Source organism: Rhinatrema bivittatum, chromosome 4 (assembly GCF_901001135.1).
Source record: "Rhinatrema bivittatum chromosome 4, aRhiBiv1.1, whole genome shotgun sequence".
NCBI lineage: Eukaryota > Metazoa > Chordata > Amphibia > Gymnophiona > Rhinatrematidae > Rhinatrema > Rhinatrema bivittatum.
The window spans coordinates 237695822-237720334 of NC_042618.1; positions in this window are offsets into that span (position 1 = coordinate 237695822).

Below are 24513 nucleotides of genomic sequence, written 5' to 3' on the forward strand. Positions count from 1 at the left end.
ACCTATCTTGTAATATGTATGGTACAGACCCCAGATATTTTGATATTTAAAATTTTCATTCCTCAGAGCGAATCTTAAATTTTCAATGTCTGCAATTCCTCGAACTTGTTCATGCCAACGATGGATCCTTGGATTTTCCTCGGATTGGATTTCTAAAAAGGTGGCTATTATGAATCTGACAGCCAGCAATAGCTGACCCACCAGCAAGCTATATTTCTGGGGAATTAACGAACATACCCATCTTCCTAATAGACCCATTATGGGGGTTATACCTTTAGGGAAACCCAGGATATCAACTATTTCCTGTGTCACATGTCTCGAAAATTGACTAACGCTTTGACAATACCACCTCATATGTAAAGCAAGAGCCTTTGATCATAGAAAGAGCACATAGAATTGGAGACCATGAAAGGTGTCCCCGGGTGGCAATTATTAAGCTGCTTAACCGTGCAAAAGCAACAGATTTTACAAGCTTATTGAAAATATGTCATAATATCCAAATATATCCAAATATACCAGGTGTATATCCAAATATACCAGGACTATTTGCTCAGTTTCCACAAAATGCAGGGAGTATAGACCAGTATGTTCAGCGTTAGCAGTGAAACAAATGTTTTGCCCTACATATTCACTGCCCGCTTGAGAATTTGGTACACAGGAAACATGCAAGTGTTCAAGAACTTGGAGAAGGCAAAGGAATATGTGGCGACTTTGTGGAAAGCTTCAGCAGTCTAAAGGAACAGGAGATATCTTTTATAAGTGAGCAAGAAATTTCAGCAGCATAGCATGTGAATGTCGCATGTGTTAGATCGACATGTTTTTTAGAGCTGCATTTTGCAGATTACTTATTCTGGGCCTGTAGTGGATCTGGTTTTCAACAATACTGAGCTTCTCCTGATAGTTTGAAAAGCAGATGGTGCAATTGAGATTCTTGCAACATTGGAAAAGGTTCATGATTGCTCTCCTTGTTTGGGATGCCTATATTTACTTCCCAGAAACAGCTTAGTTCCCTGAGAACTCTATATTTAAAGGTTACCTGGTTAATTCTTTTTCATGCTGGAATTTTCACTCACTTTAACCTTGGTCTGCTTTTTATTTTAGTAATGGGGCTATTGTAGTAGTAAGAGCAGGAGATGCCACCTGACCTCAGGTATTAGTGTCTCCAGCTCTCTTTATGAGGAAAGGCTAAAGAGGTTATGGCTGTTCAGCTTGGAGAAGAGATGGCTGAGGAGGGATATGAAAGAGGTCTTTAAATCATGAGAGGTCTAGAACGAGTAGATGTAAATTGGTTATTTAGTCTTTCGGATAATAGAAGGACTAGGGTGTTGAGAGAGTGGACCCTTGAGCTGGAGTGAGAGATGATGACAACCACCAAGGAGGCCTCTCAGTGGGGACTCATCTCCGGGAGGTGGCGTAGGCGAAGAGGAGGACTCACTAGGACTGGTTCCATCGAATCCGGCCGGACGACCCCCTGAGGAGCAGGTGGCCTATGAATGCGGTAGAGCCCCCGAGGAGTGGTTACTCGGAGCGTTCACCCAGCTAGATAGGAACTGACCTTCACGAGAGACAGCTGAAGTCCAGGCAGAAGATCCAAGGCAGGCAGTGAAGAGATGAAGCGAAAATACAGGCCACTGGTCAGGACGGGCAGCAGGCAAGCGAGGATGAAGAGATGAACCAAGGTCAAGCCAGGAGATCAAGCTGAGGAAAGGAATGGAACCAGCCCAGACCCAGGCCCAAAGCTGTGACCTGGCCCAAAGACCAGGTCCCATTGCCTAGGCCTTAGCCTAGGCTGGAGCCTTGATCCAAACCCAATGCCATGACCTGGCCCAGAGGCTGAGTCCTGATGCCAGGGCCTCGGCCTGGACCTAGGCTCAATGCCGTGTACTAGCCTGGAGGTTGAGTCCAGATGCCTGGGCCTTGGCCTAGGCCAGATCCAGGCTGTATTCAGGCTCGATGCTGTGACCCAGACTGGAAGCTGGGTCCCGAAATCGGGGCCTGGCCTAGAGGTCTGGTCCCAATGCTGGGGCCTAGACTTGGCTGGAGCCCGAACTCAGGCCTGATGCCACAACATAGCCCAGAGGTAGGGTCCTGATGCCAGGGCCTCGTCCTGGACACAGGCCCAATGCTGTGACCCAGCCCAGAAGCTGGGTCTCGACACTGGGGCCTGGCCTGGAAGCCAAGTCCCGATGCCTGGGCCTCGGCCTTGGGTAAGACCCATGCCGGGAGCCCAGGTCTTGCAGCTGCTCCCTCATCATCCTCTTCTTTCTTCTGATGCTTCCAGCTAGGATGAATGCCTCGGGCCTGGGTCCGGGCTCAGGCCCCAGTGTCTGCACCCAGCCTCGGGCTCTGACCTAGGCCCAGAGTTCATGAACCAAGGCCCAGTTTTGCCATTGAATACCCCTGACAGATCAGATAAGAGACCTTGGCATCACGCTTGGGACTGGGCCACGGCCCCTACTTTGGGCTTCGGCCTATGCCCTAGGTAAGGCTGTGGTCTGGGCTGAGACCCTAGTGTCAGGACCTCTGTGCCAGATTGTGGTGTCTGGCCTGGTTGCGGTGTCTGGCCTGGTTCCAGGCTGAGGCCCTGGCATTGGGACCTGACTTCTGGGCCAAGTTGCAGCGTGGTCCTGGGTCCAGGCTCCGGCCTAGGCTGAGGCCCAGGTGTTGGGACTGGCCTCTGGGCAAGGCCTCAGGATTGGGCCTGGGCTCGGCCCAGGCATCAGCCTTGAGTAGGCCAAGGGTGAGGTAGATCACTGTGCCCTTGGCCTATGCAAGTCTGTGGCTTTGGCTTGGGTCTAGGCCTCGCTGGCGGATCCCCTCCGGACTGGGTAAATGGGAGCTGAGGGATCCTGGCACTGGCATTTTTCCGGGTGGGCAGGAGCCCCAATTTTTATTTTTGGTCATTTTGGGTTTATTTTAATTTGTTTAATTTGTTTTTTCTCATGTATTAAACAAATCAAGCAATACATGAACCAAAATTCATGGGGAAAAAACTCCTGAAAACGTACCAAAAATGAAAACTAATATTTTTCTCTTGCACATCCCTAATCTGTATAGTCCTCCTAGTACCTGCTGCTAATATTCTCTGGTTAATCCTTCAAGCTCTATGGTCTTTACCTCTCCCTGGCAACCATGCTCTTTCTTTTTTAGTTATATTCTGGCTTCACAGTATGCTCTCTGTGTTACGCTTGTCGGTAGCAGACGGCTGCGACCACGCATGCTCACCTTTTTTTTCCCTGCAACGTAAATTCTGGGAAGAATGGCGACCTCTGCCAACTACCGCCGACCTCCCCGGGACAGTGAGGGTGCTGCTGACTGCCATCTTGACTCCGGAATCACCTAAGGTGCATACGCGCGCAAGGGCCTCCTTTGTACACATCATGGTGGGAACCTCGGGGCGTCCCCTCCCGATGACATCAACTTGCTGCTGTACTTAAGCTGACTGGCCCATTGCTTCAACGAGTTAGCAAGGAGTTCCCTCGTTGCTGAATCTGCTTTCTTGGACTTCCAGTTCCAGATTGCTCTATTGGCGTGTGGACGCTCTGAGTACCCACTCCTCGGGGGCTCTTCCGCACTCCTGGCTATCCGCTCCTCGTAGGGCCTTCCCGGCTTGGACTACTACCTGACCCGCTTCACGGGTCACTCTCCTGGAATCACCTTTTGTGAGTACCTTTCTACAGACTTCACCGATACCAGCTTTACTGAAGGTTCTCTGCGGTGTACCCATGCCTCGGGCCACTACCATTCCTCTTCAGTAGAAGTTGTTCCAGCATACCTTGTGCCGCAGGGTATTGTCGCACCAGCTACAAGATATACTTCCGGGTTCCTGCACCTCAGAACATGTCTTCATCATCTACAGTACAGACATCTTCGGCGTACCCCAGGCCACTACCGGATCTGCACTTCTATACTCATCTGTAAGGTCTTCCTGGTATATCCCACTCTGCGGGTCACTACCGGATCTTCACATCAGTGGTATCACCTGGGGTATGCCTCACTGCTCAGAACTGTACTTATTTGCACCTCCCACTCTGCGGGCTCTGCTTTTCCTTCCTTCATAATAAAGTCTCTATCATACAGCTGTGTCCTACACCACTGAGACCATGCCTACTTATGGTGAGGCTCACAGGGCTCCTCCCTGTGGTCGGAGACATCTCATCTCGGCCCAGAGTTCACATCCTTACAAAAACATAACGCTCTGCCTGAGCTTGGGTCTAGTCTTGGTCCTAATTGTCTTGATCTTTGTACTCCCAGTCTCTGGTCTTCATTGTCATAATTTGAGGCTTTATTTTCAGACCTGTGTATTCTGAGTCCTAATCTTTCCTTAATCTTGTTTCTGATAATAAGTGTTCTTTCTGGCTCAGTCTGTTTGTAACCCTAATTCAGGGTAAAGGCTGAATTCTGATAGGGCCTTAAAAATCACCGGTCCCTTTGCTCTAGATCGGGGGTTTTTGAATTGTAAGGGGGAAGGATATCTTTCAAGGCCCAGGGCGAGGGTGAAAATCCTTTCCTTGTGTGTTACTATGGCTCTTCAGGGCAGCTACACTGGACTCACAGGTTAGGGGTTCAAATAAAAATTTACTATGATTTGTTGCAAAATAATTAAGGTGCATAAACAAGATGATGTCCAGTTACATCCAGATTTTACTGTTGTTCTGGAGTACAGATTTAAGGTCTCTCTCTCTGTGGAAGTGTCATTCAGGGCTGGATCTTGAGATTGACTTGCGCTCCTTGGAGTGGAATGTTAAGGAGTAGATTTTTTAAAAATATGTGTGCATACTACCTGGCGCATGCACATGGACGTGCAATTTCATAACATGCGCATGCCAGTGCAGGAACCAGGCAGGAACTGTAGCAAGACTCAGGTACTGGAACCAGGCAGGAACTGTAGCAGGACTGTAGCTGGCAAACAGGAACCACGCAGGTACTGTAGCTGTCAAATGGGAACCATGCAGGTACTGTAGCTGGCAAGCAGGAACCAAGCAGACACTGCAGCTGGCAAGCGGGAACCAAGCAGGCACTGTAGCTGGCAAGCAGGAACCGAGCGAGTTCCAAAGGCAGCTCACTCCGGGGCGCGGAGCAATAGGGAACCAGATGGTAGGCCCGTTCCAAGCTAGAATGAAGTTGAAGTCCTTTTATAGGGCTGCAGACCGGCGACTCCCTGGGAGGAGTTTGGCAGGCCCACACCTAGCTGGCCCTATAACTAGGGAGAAGTGCTGCAGGCCAGCCCATAGGGAGAAGGGCGTGGCTCAAACAAGGAAGTTCATGCAAACACAAGCAGCCTCGGGCAGGCCCCAAGGACATCGAGGCCTCCCAGGCCCTGGAGCAAATCCTGGATAGTTCGCAGGCGAGACCCTGGTTCCGGAGCGGCCTCCAGGTAGAGGTAAGGAGCTTCCCGTAGCACCGCTACAGGAGGGTTCATAACAACAGGGGCTACCGGTGCCATTGGTCGGTCCCTGTCACATGGTTGGAGCAATGGATGGCCGCCCCTGTGACATAGTAAGGTGAAAGGCTATCGGTGCCATTTTGAATACCGGCAGCCGAGGGTGTGAGTACAGGAGATGGCTTCCGGACCCCCCACTGGTCCACCAGGTAGTTTTGGTAAGTCTTGGGGGGGGTCAGGAGGGTGGGGGGTTTTAGTTAATTCAATTTTAGCAGGGAAACGAAAAAGAATTAACGCATGAACATATTGGGGGGCCCCCCTTGCCTAATGCAACGTATCTGCCCCCCGACGAATACGAATCCCGAATGCAAAGTATGGCGTCCCTCTGCACATCCCTAGCAAGTTAATCCCCAGGTCCAGATTCCTCCCTAAACTAACCTTTACTAACTTTTACTAAATGTGGTTAATTAATACTAATTCATTATTAATGTTTCATCTTAAAACTAGTAGGGTGCAGTTTTATTAAATTAAATTAGTGGTTATTTAACTTTTAGTTTTTATCTGTAATTAGTTCTATTGGATTTTAAGGTATTATTTATTTTATTCTATATATCTAATTGATTAAGTGTTTATTTTATTATGTTTTAAATTGAAGAATTATGATTTCATATGCTGTATTTATGCTTAATTTTATTGTATTGTAAATCGACATGAAATCAATATGAATGTTGGTATATAAAATTGCCTAAATAAAATAAATAAATAAATATGGGTGGGAGAGAGAGTGCAGTAGGCTGTTCTGAAAGGTAATTGAAACTGGGGGTGACATGGCACCAAGTATGCAAAGAAGAAGACATATATATAATGTAACAAATATATAACATAAAATACTTTGTATGAAAATATATATACAAATTTATAAACTAAAAAAGGAGTAGAGAAAGGAAAAACTAGGGTGATAACTATTTACATAACATAAAAGGCCACAGGAATCTCAGGAGAATAGGTCCTGATAAGCTTAAGGGGCCTGTGGTAATCGCTACATGCCCACTAGCTCAAGAGGAGCCATTAGAGGCCCACCAGTTCCACCAGTCTCCTGAGGTCAACTCGCATCTTGCCTACATCTTCCCCCATTCCTCTGGACAGGGACACCCATAGCTACAAGAGACTGGGCATCTGGACTTCATGTAGCTGGTCCAGCCACAGAGCCAGCCTTTATAATGTTTTGAAATATATATTTATTCTTTTGTACATTGCTTTGATTTACTTCTTTAATATTACATTGGTTGCCAGTGAAATTGCGCTGTAAATTTAAGCTTCTTGTATTGGCTTTTAAGAACATGTGTGGAAATTGTCCTCCTCATATGGAGCACAGATTACGATGGAAAACTTTGGCTAGAAATGTACGTGCACAACTTTTCGGCATGTTAAATTAGAAGATAGATCTTTCTCTATGATAAACCCCAATATTTGGAATGAACTTCCTCCACTGATAAGGGAAGAGAAAGATCTTATATGATTCCATCGCCAAGTAAAAACTTGGCTGATGATGTCCCATGTATGATTACTTTTGTACTATTATCAGTAATTTTATATGAATCATCTCCTGGAATGCTACCTCTAATTTATGTTAATTTTAGATGTGTCTTGTAAGCAATGTCAGCTCTTTCCTTGTTTGGAGGATGTTTTGTTTGGTTTTATGATTTTATTGTGATTTATGATTTATGTTATTTATTTTGTACATCACTTTGAAAGATTTTATCGTAAAAACTGGAAACAATTTATAAATCAACAACCAAAGCAAGAGAGGGAAAAGGATCAATCGTCCAATTCACACCTTTAACTGAATCATAGGCAAATGACAATATCATATAAATCTGTGCTTAGAAGTTTCAATCTGCGGCCTCTCGCCTCTCAATGGGCCGCAAGCCTTAATCAGCTTACAAAGCAACATGTAATGTATAATCATTTATCGTCATCTGCACATATCAGTATTCAATCTATTTAAAGTGCAATAATTTCACCACAATTTTATTTCCAAACTACCCTAAAAAAGGTTGTAAATGTAAACCAAAAATTATACTTCCCACCAACATTAAAATCTGAAAATTTCCAAAATTCAAAATTTGTTGAAAAAAGAGATACTTAGCCAATGCCTCATAAGGTATCACATTAGCGCTTTCCCGACACGAATCATGTTTCGGTTGCCGAGAGCAACCTTCTTCAGGGGATATCACTCAACAATATTTTACATGAAGCGGCCAACTTTCTTCAATCTCTCCTAAGAACAAACACAACACATTAAAGATTAAAAAGTGCACTCATATTCAGTTATACAAACCCACAGACATCCAATTTAAACTAAATCGAGATTAATCCATGCCTAACCTGTGTCTCAAAAAGAAAAACTTACCCGGACAAACTATGTCTCAGCTGATGTTTTCAAAAATGGCGCCACGGCGTCTCTGACTCACTCTCGATACTACATCCTTTTAAATCCTGCAAATACCTTATACGTCACCGGAAACCAACGCTAACAAAACTACAAACGCTGACAAAACTACAAATCCCATAATCAAGTTTGGAAATAAAATTGTGGTGAAATTATTGCACTTTAAATAGATTGAATACTGATATGTGCAGATGACGATAAATGATTATACATTACATGTTGCTTTGTAAGCTGATTAAGGCTTGCGGCCCATTGAGAGGCGAGAGGCCGCAGATTGAAACTTCTAAGCACAGATTTATATGATATTGTCATTTGCCTATGATTCAGTTAAAGGTGTGAATTGGACGATTGATCCTTTTCCCTCTCTTGCTTTGGTTGTTGATAATATTGGAGAGGTGTGCTGCTTCTTTGTTTGCTAACAATTTATAAATGTCATAACTAAATAAATAAAATATTACAATTAACAAAGCCAATAAAAAAACATTCAGCAACGGGGTGCAGCCAAGATTCCAGGGGAAATTGCCCTGCAAGCTGCTCACCTCCCTTTCCCAGCAATTGCTCGGCACCCTTGGGACCTTCATCCTGAGATCCTGGGTAAAATGGGATAGAGGCTGTGGCGAAATAGGGATTTTGCATGCTTTGTAGATTATTGTTCTGCCTTGTGACACATTTCCCCAGAGAGCTCATTTCCTGTGTGCTGGCCTACAGGTGATGTTTGACCTGTGCACTGTAGTTCAAGCAGAGGCTTTGGATGCTGCCTTGACTCAGAAGGTGGCTTGATCAGCATACACATCCCAGCACCTCTGTGAAAATGTAAAATTGAAAAATCCTGAAGTGCTGTTTGCCAGAAAGCTGTTACCATTTTGTGAAATGATTGGACTTTCAGACAGAGAACTAGCCCTAAAAGTTCTGGGACTCTCTAGTCTCAGCTGAGAGTACAGAGGGAACAGAACTCTGTGCTGAGGCCCTGTTCAGCTCCCGTGGACAGTCTTTTTCCTGACTTTCCTAGGCACTAGCTGCATAGTGTAAAGTGTTTTGTTAACTTTTGATGTTTAATTCTTGTTTTTCTTGTTCCTGTTTGCATATTGCATCCTTTATCCATTCTCTGTTCCCACTTTTTGTTAATAAACTTAGTAGTTAGCTCTGCCTATTTTGGACTGGTATAGTATGTGTTTGGTCTGTGGGTGTTTTTCTAGGATCTGTGTGACCCTTGGGTTGTATGGGGGGTCTCAACAGGGCTGGTGCAGGGGGATTAGGCATCCTAGGCAAACCTTCTGCTTTGCACCGATTCCCCCCCACCCAGGTCGCACTTCTCCCCCACTGGTCGCAGCCCTGACTCCTACTTCATTTGCACCTGCCAAATGTGTGCTTCTCTGGGCCGGGAACAGATTGGCCACTGCTCACGGCCTGCCAAATCTCTACTCCTCTTTGCTGCTGCTCATGGCCCCACATGGCTGCTCCAGTCTTTGATGCCCCCTAATGTTTGGCACCCTAGGCCAGCGCTTCTCAACTGGTGTGTCGCGTGCTACTGGTCTCCCGCTGCTCTTCACCCCTCTTCCTTCACCGAGTGAGAGGCAGGCTATCTTCCACTGCTGCCGTTGCCGCCCGGGCTATCAGCACGTTAGTGTTAGTGCAGGCTGGCAACTGCGACTGGGCCTTTTCTTCTTCCTGCACCTGCCTCCACCCTGGCCCGGAACAGGAAGTGATGTGCAGTGGGGTGCGCGGGAAGAAGAAAGAGCCATGCTGCACGAAAAAATAGCATCGGCAGCCGCGAGCAGTAGCATGGGCTCGAAGCAAAATCAGAAGCAGCCAGAAATCAGCCCAGGAGACAACAGAATTAGCCTCCCGTGGCCGATAGGATTCTTCTTTCTTTGCCTGCAGGGGCTAGAGGAGGAGGCTGCTGCAGCTAGCTACCATTTGTGCTCGGGGAGGGGGGGGGGGCAGGAAATGAGAGAGAGAGACAGCCAGCCAGCCTGTCTTTAAGTGAGAGAATGTATGTGTGATTGAGAGTGTGCATGTGTAACTGTGACTGAAAGTCTGTGTGTAAGTGAGAGCATTTGATTGAGATCATCTATGCAAAGTGTGTGTGAGAAAGCATGTGTGTGAGGGTCTTGCCATTTTAGATATCCAGGAAACTAAAAAGTTAGCCAACAGGAACACGGGCTTCACGTCAACAACTAATCAAAAACCGAGGCGAGAAGATACAACATTTCCCAAACACATACAAAACAGCTGTTTTGATACATTTAGAAGGACATTTGTTTGAAAAGTTTGTAAGTTTGCTCACTAACTGTTTTTCATTTGTTTTTGGCACAGTTTATAATGGCAACCCTAAAACCTCTCATGGCAAAGCAATACCACAAATCATATATAAAAAAAGGCCTTTCCTCTTATAGAATCTTATTTCTGCACCATCAAAGGTTAACAGCATCCAAATGTCAGCACAAAATGTAGCATTAAGAAGGGAGACCTTTGACAATACTTGGCACTTACCACAACTTATTTTCAAGTAAAGTTCATAAAACTCCTTTTCAGTCTTTGTGCTTATCAGATTCAAAATAGCAGCCTGTGCAGTCATCAGTCTATATTTATGTTTTTATATATGTACCAATAGTTTTTATTGTATATGAACATCTAATAAACATATATATTTTTATGATTTGATACATTATTAAAAAAGTGTTTATTGGTTATTTATTGTATATTTCATACTATCTGCCCACTGGCATTTGGACATTCCTCTATTGTAAGAACATAAGAATATAAGAAATTGCCATGCTGGGTCAGACCAAGGGTCCATCAAGCCCAGCATCCTGTTTCCAACAGAGGCCAAACCAGGCCACAAGAACTTGGCAATTACCCAAACACCAAGAAGATCCCATGCTACTGATGCAATTAATAGCAGTGGCTATTCCCTAAGTAAACTTGATTAATAGAAGTTAATGGACTTCTCCTCCAAGAACTTATCCAAACCTTTTTTGAACCCAGCTACACTAACTGCACTAACCACATCCTATGGCAACAAATTCCAGAGCTTTATTGTGCATTGAGTGAAAAAGAATTTTCTCCAATTAGTCTTAAATGTGTTACTTGCTAACTTCATGGAATGCCCCCTACTCCTGCTATTATTCGAAAGTGTAAATAATCAATTCACAACCACTCGATCAAGACCTCTCATGATCTTAAAGACCTCTATCATATCCCCCCTCAGCCATCTCTTCTCCAAGCTGAACAGCCCTAACGCTCTTCAGCCTTTCCTCATAGGGGAGCTGTTCCATCCCCTTTATCATTTTGGTTGCCCTTCTCTGTACCTTCTCCATCGCAACTATATATTTTTTGAGATGCAGCGACCAGAATTGTACACAGAATTCAAGGTGCAGTCTCACCATGGAGCGATATAGAGGCATTATGACATTTTCCGTTTTATTAAACATTCCCTTCCTAATAATTCCTAACATTCTGTTTGCTTTTTTGACTGCTGCAGCACACTGAACCGACGATTTTAAAGAATTATTCACTATGATGCCTAGATCTCCTGGGTGGTAGATCCTAATGTGGAACCTAACATCATGTAACTACAGCAAGGGTTATTTTTCTTTATATGCAATACCTTGCACTTGTCCACATTTAATTTCATCTGCCATTTGGATGCCCAATCTTCCAGTCTTGCAAGGTCCTCCTGTAATGTAGCACAATCCGTTTGTGATTTAACTACTCTGAATAATTTTGTATCATCTGCAAATTTGATAACCTCACTCGTCGTATTCCTTTCCAGATCATTTATATATATATTGAAAAGCACCGGTCCAAGTACAGATCCCTGAGGCACTCCACTGTTTACCCTTTTTCACTGAGAAAATTGACCATTTAATTGAAGTCTCCGTTTCCTGTCTTTTAACCAGTTTGTAATTGTTATGCTCAGGCTTGTGGACCCTTGGCCGACGAGAGGATGGTATACCTTTCGGAGGGTCCGTAGGCTCCCTCGTCGGGTGGCGAGGCAGAACAGGAGGCAGGACCAGCTGACCTTTGGCACTGGAGGCTGAGGCGAACACGGAGGCGATGAAGAGACGAGATGAGGCGCTGTGTCTTCACCACTGGTGGTCTGCGGTCCCTCCGGGAGGAGCCCGTAGGGACCCGACTGCTGGGACTTAGGTGACCTAGGGAGGTCAGAGTAATGGTGCAAGGGCCAACTGGAGCTTCGCCCTGGAAGCCCGCGGTCCCCCCAGGAGGAGCCCGTAGGGACCCAGGCTGCTGGGACTTAGGCGGGCCCTTGGGTAAATTCATGCTGACTGTGTTCCATTAAACCATGTCTTTCTATATGCTCTACGATTTTGATCTTGAGAATAGTTTCCACTATTTTTCCCGGTACTGAAGTCAGGCTCACTGGACTATAGTTACCCAGATTGCCCCTGGAGCCTTTTTTAAATATTGGGGTTACATTGGCCACCCTCCAGTATTCAGGTACAATGGATGATTTTTATGATAGGTTACAAATTTTAACTAATAGATTAGAAATTTCATTTTTGAGTTCCTTCAGTATCCTAGGATGCATACCTTCCTGTCCAGGTGATAGATTGCCTCTCTGTTTTCTTCTTGGACAGGAAAGAAAATGCTGAGCCATCTTGGCTAGACAACAACCTGTATGCCCAATATGCTAGCAGATCTGTACCCATGTCTTCCATGAGTTCTGTTAGATAACATGTCACAGAAATGTCTGCTGGGGTCTCTTGCTGGGGTGGGACAAGGGTTTCTATTGCCAGCTGCTTCACATTGATTGGTATTCTGCCTTGTCTTTTTGCCTAGGTCTCCCGCCTTGGCTCTGCTTTGATTGCTTTCACACACAAGTGATGGTTGGGGTTCTATAATTACCTGTTAGGTTTCTCAGTACAGTAGTTTTGAATGGGCCATAGACTTAAATGGGAAACAAACTAATGAAATTAACTTTTTTTTTTTATTCCTTGGCCTCCTCCATTCATTTTGGGAGGTCCACAAATGAAACAAAAATGATCCCATTTGTTGCATTTTACCCATTCATTTCAAATGAATGCACATCCTTGGATTGCAAAAAGAAGATAAAGCTGACAAACAATCTAAACTTGTAGTTTTAGATTATGTTAGTAAAATGGACAAACTAGAGGACCTGAGGTCTTTTTCTGCTGTCAACATTCCTATGCATCCAGTGGGCCCTCTGATACAATGTTATTTTTCATTTATTTTGAGGTATGTGGTTGAAATTTCTTATTGAGACTTTCTGTCCAGTTTTGCAAGATTTGATGAGCCTTTCTCTTTTTTCATAAAATAATTTTCAAGGGGATCCAACGAACTCCCAAGAGCCCCCCTCCAATAAAGTAACTTGAATTTAGTAAGATTACTAGCCATCCACATGCTGCACTCGCTGCACTCATGCCCGTCTGAATAAAAGTGCTTCCAACAACAGTTAAGATGTAATTATTGCAGTTTGTAAATGTATACAGAATGTCAAGTCCTTAGATAAACTAGTACCTGAGAGCCATCTAGTGGCTATGACTGAAATTCTAATACTGAAGAATGATCAGAAATACTACTCATTGAAGAGGACATTTATTTTAAAGCCATTTACATGAGTAAAGAGCAATTTCTGTGTCCAAGGTAATATGGTATGCTCAGCAGAGGGCACAAGTGCACATTTTTTGTGCACAAACTGTATTCCCAATGCAGGAAGGAGTTTTCTGCAAAAAATAATTGTTTGCATAAAACTCAAAACTGTGCATGCTGCTTAGTGCCCTCACATGGAGATTGCACGCTAATGAAAGCATAAACTATTACCCTCCAAATGCAGAGGTGCACTGGCTTAACACATGTTTTCTTAGCACTGGAAATTCTACTTCCAGCACTAGTGTTAGTCTATGGGCAGAAGCAGGAGATCCCCTGCCAGGACATGTAATCAGAATTTATGGGCAGAACACATGCTTTGCGCACAAAGCATGTTTTCTGTGCATATATATGATTTATATTAAAAAACATGTTTTCTGTACTGAAAGCAAGTTTCTGCACATTAATCATATTTGATGCACATAAAGAAGAAAAAATCATATTTAATGTACATAAAAGTCTATTAGGTGCAGAAAACACAATTTTTATGTGCATAAACCCTGTCTGAGAGACTCCTCCATCACCTGAGTTAAAATGTATGCACATTTTAATTCAGATTTGTGGGGGAGTGAAGGGGGTCCGAACTACTTTTGATTGGGGGTTGGGGATGGGAATCAGAAGGGGCTGAGACCCTATTTTTTATGTTTTAATCTTTGGGGGATAGGAAGGCCAGGGCTGGGGCCATGATGATCTTTGGAGGGGAGGAGGTTGGGGGGCCATCACTGTGCACCTAGATGTTTACTTTTTTTTTAACATTTTGGTGATATTGGGGCCACCACCACTGGCAGCCTGGATTGAGACAGGGGTCAGCAATGACCCTTGCTCTACCTCCCCGTTTATAGAGACTTTTCTTTCCAGGCCATTGGCCCTTTAAGGTGATGGTGGTCCTTTGAGGTTCGGGCCGTCATTGTGCTAAAGGTCTGCATCCTGCATTCTTTTGTCCCACAGTATTTACCCGCAAGATAAAAGAACATGCCATACAGTCACAATGCATTATCGTGACATCATTCCCCCTCCTGCAATAAAACATCATGGCTTAGTGCCTCTAGGCCTAAATTAGCTGGATAAGTATCTTCTCCCCATTATGCCCCCTTCCTACCCACCACTTAGCTGGTTAACTACTTATTTGGATAACTACTTATCTGGCTAAGTGGCAGCCCCTGCACTTGGTGGATATTCAGACATTCCTGTCTATCCATTCAGAAGTTCCTACCTATCCAGCTAAGGGGTACTGAATATTAACCTAGAACCTAGAAGATGTGGTAGGCCTGATTGACAAACTGAAGAGTAGTAAATCACCTGGACCGAATGGTATACACCCCAGAGTTCTGAAGGAACTAAAAAATGAAATGTCAGACCTATTAGTAAAAATTTGTAACCTATCATTAAAATCATCCATTGTACCTGAAGACTGGAGGATAGCAAATGTAACCCCAATATTTAAAAAGGGCTCCAGGGGGGATCCGGGAAACTACAGACTAGTTAGCCTGACTTCAGTGCCAGGAAAAATAGTGGAAAGTGTTCTAAACATCAAAATCACAGAACATATAGAAAGACATGGTTTAATGGAACAAAGTCAGCATGGCTTTACCCAGGGCAAGTCTTGCCTCACAAATCTGCTTCACTTTTTTGAAGGAGTTAATAAACATGTGGATAAAGTTGAACCAGTAGATGTAATATACCTGGATTTTCAGAAGGCTTTTGACAAAGTTCCTCATGAGAGGCTTCTAGCAAAAGTAAAAAGTCATGGGATAGGTGGCGAAGTCCTTTCGTGGATTGCAAACTGGCTAAAAGACAGGAAACAGAGAGTAGGATTAAATGGACAATTTTCTCAGTGGAAGGGAGTGGACAGTGGAGTGCCTCAGGGATCTGTATTGGGACCCTTACTTTTCAACATATTTATAAATGATCTGGAAAGAAATACGACGAGTGAGATAATCAAATTTGCAGATGACACAAAATTGTTCAGAGTAGTTAAATCACAAGCAGATTGTGATAAATTGCAGGAAGACCTTGTGAGACTGGAAAATTGGGCATCCAAATGGCAGAAGAAATTTAATGTGGATAAGTGCAAGGTGATGCATATAGGGAAAAATAACCCATGCTATAATTATACAATGTTGGGTTCCATATTAGGTGCTACAACCCAAGAAAGAGATCTAGGCGTTATAGTGGATAACACATTGAAATCGTCGGTTCAGTGTGCTGCAGCAGTCAAAAAAGCAAACAGAATGTTGGGAATTATTAGAAAGGGAATGGTGAATAAAACGGAAAATGTCATAATGCCTCTGTATCGCTCCATGGTGAGACTGCACCTTGAATACTGTGTACAATTCTGGTCGCCACATCTCAAAAAAAGATATAATTGCGATGGAGAAGGTACAGAGAAGGGCTACCAAAATGATAAGGGGAATGGAACAGCTCCCCTATGAAGAAAGACTAAAGAGGTTAGGACTTTTCAGCTTGGAGAAGAGACGACTGAGGGGGGATATGATAGAGGTGTTTAAAATCATGAGAGGTCTAGACCAGGTAGATGTGAATCGGTTATTTACTCTTTCGGATAGTAGAAAGACTAGGGGGCACTCCATGAAGTTAGCATGGGGCACATTTAAAACTAATCGGAGAACGTTCTTTTTTACTCAATGCACAATTAAACTCTGGAATTTGTTGCCAGAGGATGTGGTTAGTGCAGTTAGTATAGCGGTGTTTAAAAAAGGATTGGATAAGTTCTTGGAGGAGAAGTCCATTACCTGCTATTAAGTTCACTTAGAGAATAGCCACTGCCATTAGCAATGGTAACATGGAATAGACTTAGTTTTTGGGTACTTGCCAGGTTCTTATGGCCTGGATTGGCCACTGTTGGAAACAGGATGCTGGACTTGATGGACCCTTGGTCTGACCCAGTATGGCATTTTCTTATGTTCTTATCTGAAGGGCATAAAGAGACATTGTACTGCACAAAGTGTAGATGGAGGAAATTAAAACTCCCTCTCATTGAGAATGCTATCTTATTCAGTTACAGAGAGCTAAAGGGGCTGACCAGCCCTCATCTAGGTGGGGAGGCCACAACCGGTGAGGTATTCCGCCTCTGGAGCAAGGGAGGGGATTGGGGCTAGGGGGTGGGCCAGCAACAGAATTTAAAGGTGAGCCGGCCTGCCCCCCCCCCCCCCCAGTCTCCTTTTTCAGTGGTTTTCCTACCCACCTGCCCACTAGGCGATGGCTTATATGGTTTTAATATGGTGTGGTGGATATGGGAAACTACAGAACAGTCACGGCATAGGGGCAGGGGTTGACCATGACCCGGAGTGCATGGCATGTGTAAATCTTGAAAGCTGGCTGGGTAGAGAATACCAAGTAGCATGGTATTCCTGCTTCTAAGTTGCATTGGTGGGTGACAGCAAGATGAGTTGACTGTCAAGTCTTTGGCTTCAACAGCCGGGATTGGCCTGCGCATCATCCAAAAATTGTGTTGGCATGCTTAAGGAGTGACACCTGCCCTTTTACGGAGCAGGATTTCAGTGTACTGCTGAGAACTTCATCAGTGATCAGGATTGAATACAGGATAACCCGAGGGGCAAGGCTTCGATGGCCCTGTGTCCCCCAATGGCACTACATTTCTGTAGCATGATACTATAAAGCCCTTGTGAAATTGGAGTATGGTTTTGATGACCCTGCGTCCACAAAGGTGCTACATTGCAGTAGCAGGATCCTATCGAGCATTTAGTGAATTGAAATTCAGCAAATGAGGGCATGGTCAACCCTGGGGATTGAGAATATTTTAATAATTGATGCTTTGTAAATTGAATGAATGTGAGTAATTGTTTTGTAATATAATAGATGTATGCTATGACCTATGCTGCGGCCATATCCATCCATTAAAGATCTTCTTTCAAATAATGGATTGCCAATTGTTTCTTACAAAAATGGCAGCATGGGTCAAAGATGGGGTTAATTATAAATGGACGAGATGAGGCAGTTGCACCTGAGATGGTTGAGATCTAGTGATTGAAACAAAGAAATCCTTTTGTTTCTAAAAAGATACATGCTGCAGATAACAATAGTAAGGAGCTATTTACGATTTTATCACAATTTATTATACCATCTATTCATTTTCAGGACAAAATCTCAAAGATTTGCCAAAATTTCACCACTATGGAAAAACCTGACTACACTCCAGAACAACTCTCTTCTGGACTAGAAATTATCCAGATCTTTGGAGCAATGAACCCATCAACATGCTCTTTAAACCCGGTTGTTACAGATCCTGAAAATGAGATCAATGATTCCATGATCAATTCTATTACTGGCAGAAGGTTTTCTGTCCATCGTATCTTGATGAAGCCAAACCTAGATAGTTCAGATCTCTATAATTTCTGTCCAATTTCATCACTTTCATTTCTCTCGAAGGTCATCAAAATGGTTATCTTTAAACAGGTGCAGGAATTTACTGAGGATAATTCCTTGCTAGATGACTTTCATTTGGTTTTCATCCATCTCATAGTACAGAGACTCTCTAACTCTGTAGAACTGATGTTTTTTGTTGTGATTTTTATTCAGGCACCAAGTTTATCTTGGAGTTTCTGGACATTGCTGTGGCATTTGATAAATTAAATTATAAAATCTTACTTTCATGGCTCTCAAGCTTTGGTTAGCAGGGCAAGTACTTATTTGGTTAGCATTATATTTAACAGGTTGAGATCAACAAGTGCAAATAGGTTCTGCTGTTTCCTCTTGATCAATGAGGTATCACAAGGTTCTCCCTTATCAGCACTTATTTTATGTATGTTTAAGTTCAATCTGCAGAGTTCTAGCCAGTTTAGATGATAATTATAGAATCAATGCAGATGATATTCATATTTTATTTCAGTTACTTCTAGAGATGTGAATCGTGTGATCAATCGTCTTAACGATCGATTTTGGCTGGGGGAGGAGGGAATCTGATTGTCGCGGTTTTGTTTTTTTTAAAATCGTTTAAATCGTAAATCGGGGGAGGGCGGGAAAACCGGCACACTAAAACAACCCTAAAACCCACCCCGACCCTTTAAAATAAATCCCCGACCCTCCCGATCCCCCCCAAAATGTTTTAAATTACCTGGGGTCCAGTGGGGGGGGTCCCGGTGTGATCTTCCACTCTCGGGCCACGGCTACGTTAATAGAAATGGCGCCGGCGCTACCTTTGCCCTGTCATATGACAGGGCAAAGGTAGTGCCGGCGCCATTTTGGTTCCTGTCCCCCGACGTCACGAGCGCAGAAGATCGCTCCCGGACCCCTGCTGGACCCCCAGGGACTTTTGGCCAGCTTGGGGGGGCCTCCTGACCTCCACAAGACTTGCCAAAAGTCCAGCGGGGGTCCAGGAGCGACCTCCTGCACTCGGGCTGTATTGCCGTATTGCAAAATGGCGCCGGCCATACGGCCATACAGCCGGCGCCATTTTGCAATACGGCAATACGGCCATACGGCCGGCGCCATTTTGCAATACGGCCCGAGTGCAGGAGGTCACTCCCGTACCCCCGCTGGACTTTTGGCAAGTCTTGTGGGGGTCAGGAGGCCCCCCCAAGCTGGCCAAAAGTCCCTGGGGGTCCAGCGGGGGTCCGGAAGCAATCTCCTGCGCTCGTGACGTCGGGGGACAGGAACCAAAATGGCGCCGGCGCCATTTCTATTAACACAGCCGTGGCCCGAGAGTGGAAGATCACACCAGGACCCCCCCCCCCCCCACTGGACCCCAGGTAATTTAAAACATTTTGGGGGGGTTCGGGAGGGTGGGGGATTTATTTTAAAGGGTCGGGGTGGGTTTTAGGGTTGTTTTAGTGTGCCGGTTTTCCCACCCTCCACCTACCCTTCCCCCTCCCCCGATTTACGATTTTTGATGATAAATCGGGGGAATTCCTATTGTATTACGCCTCTAACGATTTTTGACGATTTAAAATATATCGGACGATATTTTAAATCGTCAAAAAACGATTCACATCCCTAGTTACTTCATCTGTATTGGCTGCTCTATCCCAGGCCTCATCATGTTTTAACAGTGATCAAAACTGGATGGATAAAATTAAGCTCACTTTAAATCTTCAAAATACAGAAATGATGTTCCTCAGTAGATGTGATTCTCCTAAGACTACAGAACGCGGCAGCCAGAGTCCTCACCGGCAAAAGAAAATCCGACCACATCACCCCTGTACTAAACAGTCTACACTGGCTACCTGTAGAAAAAAGAATTGAATTCAAAATCCTAACCATCTTACACAACGCAATACACAAAATAGAAGACACCTCCCTAAACAACATCATTCAGAAACACAGACCACAACACACTACAAGAACCTCAGGAAAATTACAGCTAAACGTCCCATCATTACCTTTAGCTAAGCTATCCAATGTAAGAAACAGAGCCATCTCCATCGCTGGACCTAAAATCTGGAACTCACTACCACAGTACCTAAGCTCACAAAGTAACACAAAAACATTTAAAAAAGAACTCAAAACATGGCTCTTCAGACAAGCCTTCAAAGATGGAATTGGCTAACCACACATAACATAATTCACACATAACCACTGTAGGTTAACAATTACAATCTCAAGGCTATTATAAAGGAAAACTTTACTCTCTAATCTACTGATAAGGATGATACTCTATATATATATAACCACAGGTTTATTTAAAATTTATTATTCATAGGCTCAACTAGTGTCGATATTCGTTTTTTTCTCCCACAGTTTACAGAATTCGGAACTTGCTTCATAACCCACCTCACGTTGCTTAAAAAAAGCTGATATAAATGATATAAGTTAACTCACATCCTGTATTTCATGAACCTGTTTGATACCAGTTGCATACAGAATGTATTGAATTGTTCTATCTGAATGTATTGAGTTGTTGATTCACATCTTGTATTTCATGAACCTGTTTGATACCAGTTGCATACAGAATGTATTGAATTGTTCTATCTGAATGTATTGAGTTGTTGATTCACATCTTGTATTTCATGAACCTGTTTGATACCAGTTGCTTACAGAATGTATTGAGTTCTAGCTGAATGTATTGAGTTGTTACATTTGTAAACCGGAGTGAAGGCAGCTAGCTAAACTACGGTATACAAAAACACTTAAATAAATAAAAAATAAAATAAGACACCATCAGCTATTATGTTGTACAATTTCTCCATTCTTATTTTGACCCAAGTAAAAAAATCTCAGTGTAATCTTAGATTGGAACCTATCTTTTCATCCTCAAATTAAAGTAATAATAAAACAATTATTTTTTAAGATCCACCTATTGTGTAATCTGAAGCCCCCTACTGGAGTTTTCCAATTTTCAAACTTTTTTACAGGCTATTGTCTAGACCAGCCTTGATTACTGCAACTTGGTGCATATCAGATTGCCTAAATTCTCTCTGAGATCAAATGTAATGAACACATTTCTCCAATTTTAAATGTGCTGCATTGGCTACCAGCTATAAAAGAATTGCATTGAAAATGTTACTTTTCATTCACGAGGCATTAAGTCAAAATACACCAGCATTTTTCAATAAGTTACTTAAAAGTTATTGCCCATCTTTGAGATCCCTGGATTGTAACTTGCTTGACGTTTGTTCCCCAAAACGTTTTCATCTAGATGAGACTTTTAAAAGATAGCTATTTATTGTTGACCCAAAAATGTGGAATTCATTTCCTGAGGACCTACATAAGAACATAAGAACATAAGAAATTGCCATGCTGGGTCAGACCAAAGGTCCATCAAGCCCAGCATCCTGTTTCCAACAGAGGCCAAACCAGGCCACAAGAACCTGGCAATTACTCAAATACTAGGAAGATCCCATGCTACTGATGCAATTAATAGCAGTGGCTATTCCCTAAGGGGCGGATTTTAAGAGCCCTGCTCGCGTAAATCCGCCCGGATTTACGCGAGCAGGGCCTTACGCGCCGGTGCGCCTATTTTACATAGGCCTGCAAGTGCACAGAGCCCCGGGACTCGCGTAAGTCCCGGGGTTTTTCGAGGGGGCGGGGCCGATCGGAGCAGCGTTTTGGGGGCGGGATGCGGCGTTTTGGGGGCGGGCCTGGGGGCGTGGTTTCGGCCCGCGGCGGTCCGGGGCGTGGCTGCGCCCTCCGGAACCGCCCCCGGGTTGTGTCTAGGCGCGCCAGCGGCCCGCTGGCGCGCGGGGATTTACTTCTCCCTCTGGGAGGCGTAAATCCCCCGACAAAGGTAGGGGGGGTTTAGACAGGGCCGGGGAGGGGTGGGTTAGGTAGAGGAAGGGAGGGGAAGATGAGGGGAGGGCGAAAGCGAATTCCCTCCGAGGCCGCTCCGATTTCAGAGCGGCCTCGGAGGAAACGGAGGTAGGCTGCGCGGCTCGGCGCGTGCCGGCTACATGAAATCGGCAGCCTTGCATGCACCAATCCGGGATTTTAGCAGATACGCGCGGCTACGCGCATATCTACTAAAATCCAGCGTACTTTTGTTTGCGCCTGATGCGCCTACAAAAGTACGCGAGGGCGCCCTTTTTTAAAATCTACGCCTAAGTAAACTTGATTAATAGCAGTTAATGGACTTCTCCTCCAAGAACTTATCCAAACCTTTTTTGAACCCAGCTACACTAACTGCACTAACCACATCCTCTGGCAACAAATTCCAGAGCTTTATTGCGCGTTGAGTGAAAAATAATTTTCTCCGATTAGTCTTAAATGTGCTACTTGCTAACTTCATGAAATGCCCCCTAGTCCTTCTATTATTTGAAAGTGTAAATAACCAATTCACATCTACTCATTCAAGACCTCTCATGATGTTAAAGACCTCTATCATATCCCCCCTCAGCCGCCTCTTCTCCAAGCTGAACAGCCCTAACCTCTTCAGCCTTTCCTCATAGGGGAGCTGTTCCATCCCCTTTATCATTTTGGTTGCCCTTCTCTGTACCTTCTCCATTGCAACTATATCTTTATTGAGATGCGGCGACCAGAATTGTACACAGAATTCAAGGTGCGGTCTCACCATGGAGCGATATAGAGGCATTAGGACATTTTCCGTTTTATTAACCATTCCCTTCCTAATAATTCCTAACATTCTGTTTGCTTTTTTGACTGCTGTAGCACACTGAGCCGGCGATTTTAAAGAATTATCCACTATGATGCCTAGATTTTTTTCCTGGGTGGTAGCTCCTAATATGGAACCTAACATCGTGTAACTACAGCAAGGGTTATTTTTCCCTATATGCAACACTTTGCACTTGTCCACATTAAATTTCATCTGCCATTTGGATGCCCAATCTTCCAGTCTTGCAAGGTCCTCCTGTAATGTATCACAGTCTGCTTGTGATTTAACTACTCGAAATAATTTTGTATCATTTGCAAATTTGATAACCTCACTCGTCGTATTCCTTTCCAGATGATTTATATATATATATTGAAAAGCACCGGTCCAAGTACAGATCCCTGAAACACTCCACTGTTTACCCTTTTCCACTGAGAAAATTGACCATTTAATCCTACTCTCTGTTTCCTGTCTTTTAACCAGCTTGTAATCCACGAAAGGACATCGCCTCCTATCCCATGACTTTTTAGTTTTCATAGAAGCCTCTCATAAGGGACTTTGTCAAACACCTTCTGAAAATCCAAATACACTACATCTTCCAGTTCACCTTTATCCACATGTTTATTAACCCCTTCAAAAAAATGAAGCAGATTTATTAGGCAAGACTTCACTTGGGTAAATCCATGTTAACTGTGTTCCATTAAACTATATCTTTCTATATGCGCTACGATTTTGATCTTGAGAATAGTTTCCACTATTTTTCCCGTCACTGAAGTCAAGCTCACTGGTCTATAGTTACCCAGATCGCCCCTGGAGCCTTTTTTAAATATTGGGGTTAAATTGGCCACCCTCCAGTCTTCAGGTACAATGGATGATTTTAATGATAGGTTACAAATTTGAACTAATAGATCAGAAATTTCATTTTTTAGTTTCTTCAGTACCCTAGGATACAGAAGGATAAAGATTTACATTTGTTTGAAAAAAAAAGTTGAACATTTTTTTATATAAAGAAACCTTTGATAGAACTTAATCAGTTTTAGGTTCTGTGTCTTGGGCTGGCCTTTCTGCCATCTATGTATCAGTTTGGTGTTTCTACTTTGTTTTTAATTCCACTGTACCTCATCTAGTACTGTTGGATAGTGCAAATAAAACCATTTTAAATTAAATAAATAGTAATTATATTTCAGTTTAGTCATGGCTTTCTGAGAGCCAAGTCCACACCCAACACATGGTACAATAGACCTAATATCATAAGGGCTCCAAGTTTACTTACTTTTTTGCAGGGTTTTCTGGTTGGCATCACAGCTGTGCATGTATACATAACATACATGGTGTAAATGATATTTTTACCTCAGAAGACTATACTTTTAATGTTCTTTTTCATATGAATTCTGTTATTATAAATGTATACTTTTTAATTGTGCGTGGAGAAGGTAATAGGGCAGATGGCAGGGACGTGGAATGGCTGGGCACAAGGCTGTAAGGTTTGCCTTGGCCACTCAATGTTCTTGCACTGGCTCTGGAGACAGAGTGTGAGACAGAGACACACACTCACACATAGACAGAATGACAGAAAGAGAGATTGAAACAGACACTATGGATGTGCAACCTCAAAATTTTTGTTTGTTTTTTTCATTTTTATTTGGTTTGTTTAATGTTTTGGGTTTTTTTGTCTCAGTTGATTTGCCAAATTGAAAACATTAAAAAAGAAAAAAAATCCCAAAACAACAACAGGAACAGAACCGCTAAGAAAAAAATGGGTCTTTGGTAGCCCTGGCAAGGACTTGCTGTGCCAAAAACCTGCCCTGAGTCCGGCTAAGTGCTAGGGCCTAGCCACAAGTTGGGCCCCATGGCAGGGCCTAGCCAGCACTAGAGCCTGCCTGAAGCCAGAGTGGTGCTGGAATGGGACTAGTGCTGGATTTTTTACTCAGCTCCATTTACAAGTGTCAGGGCCAGGGAGCACCCAACCCAGCCTCACTTACCCCCTGATTTGAAATGGGCAGGAGCAATGCTCAGTCACTCCTGCCT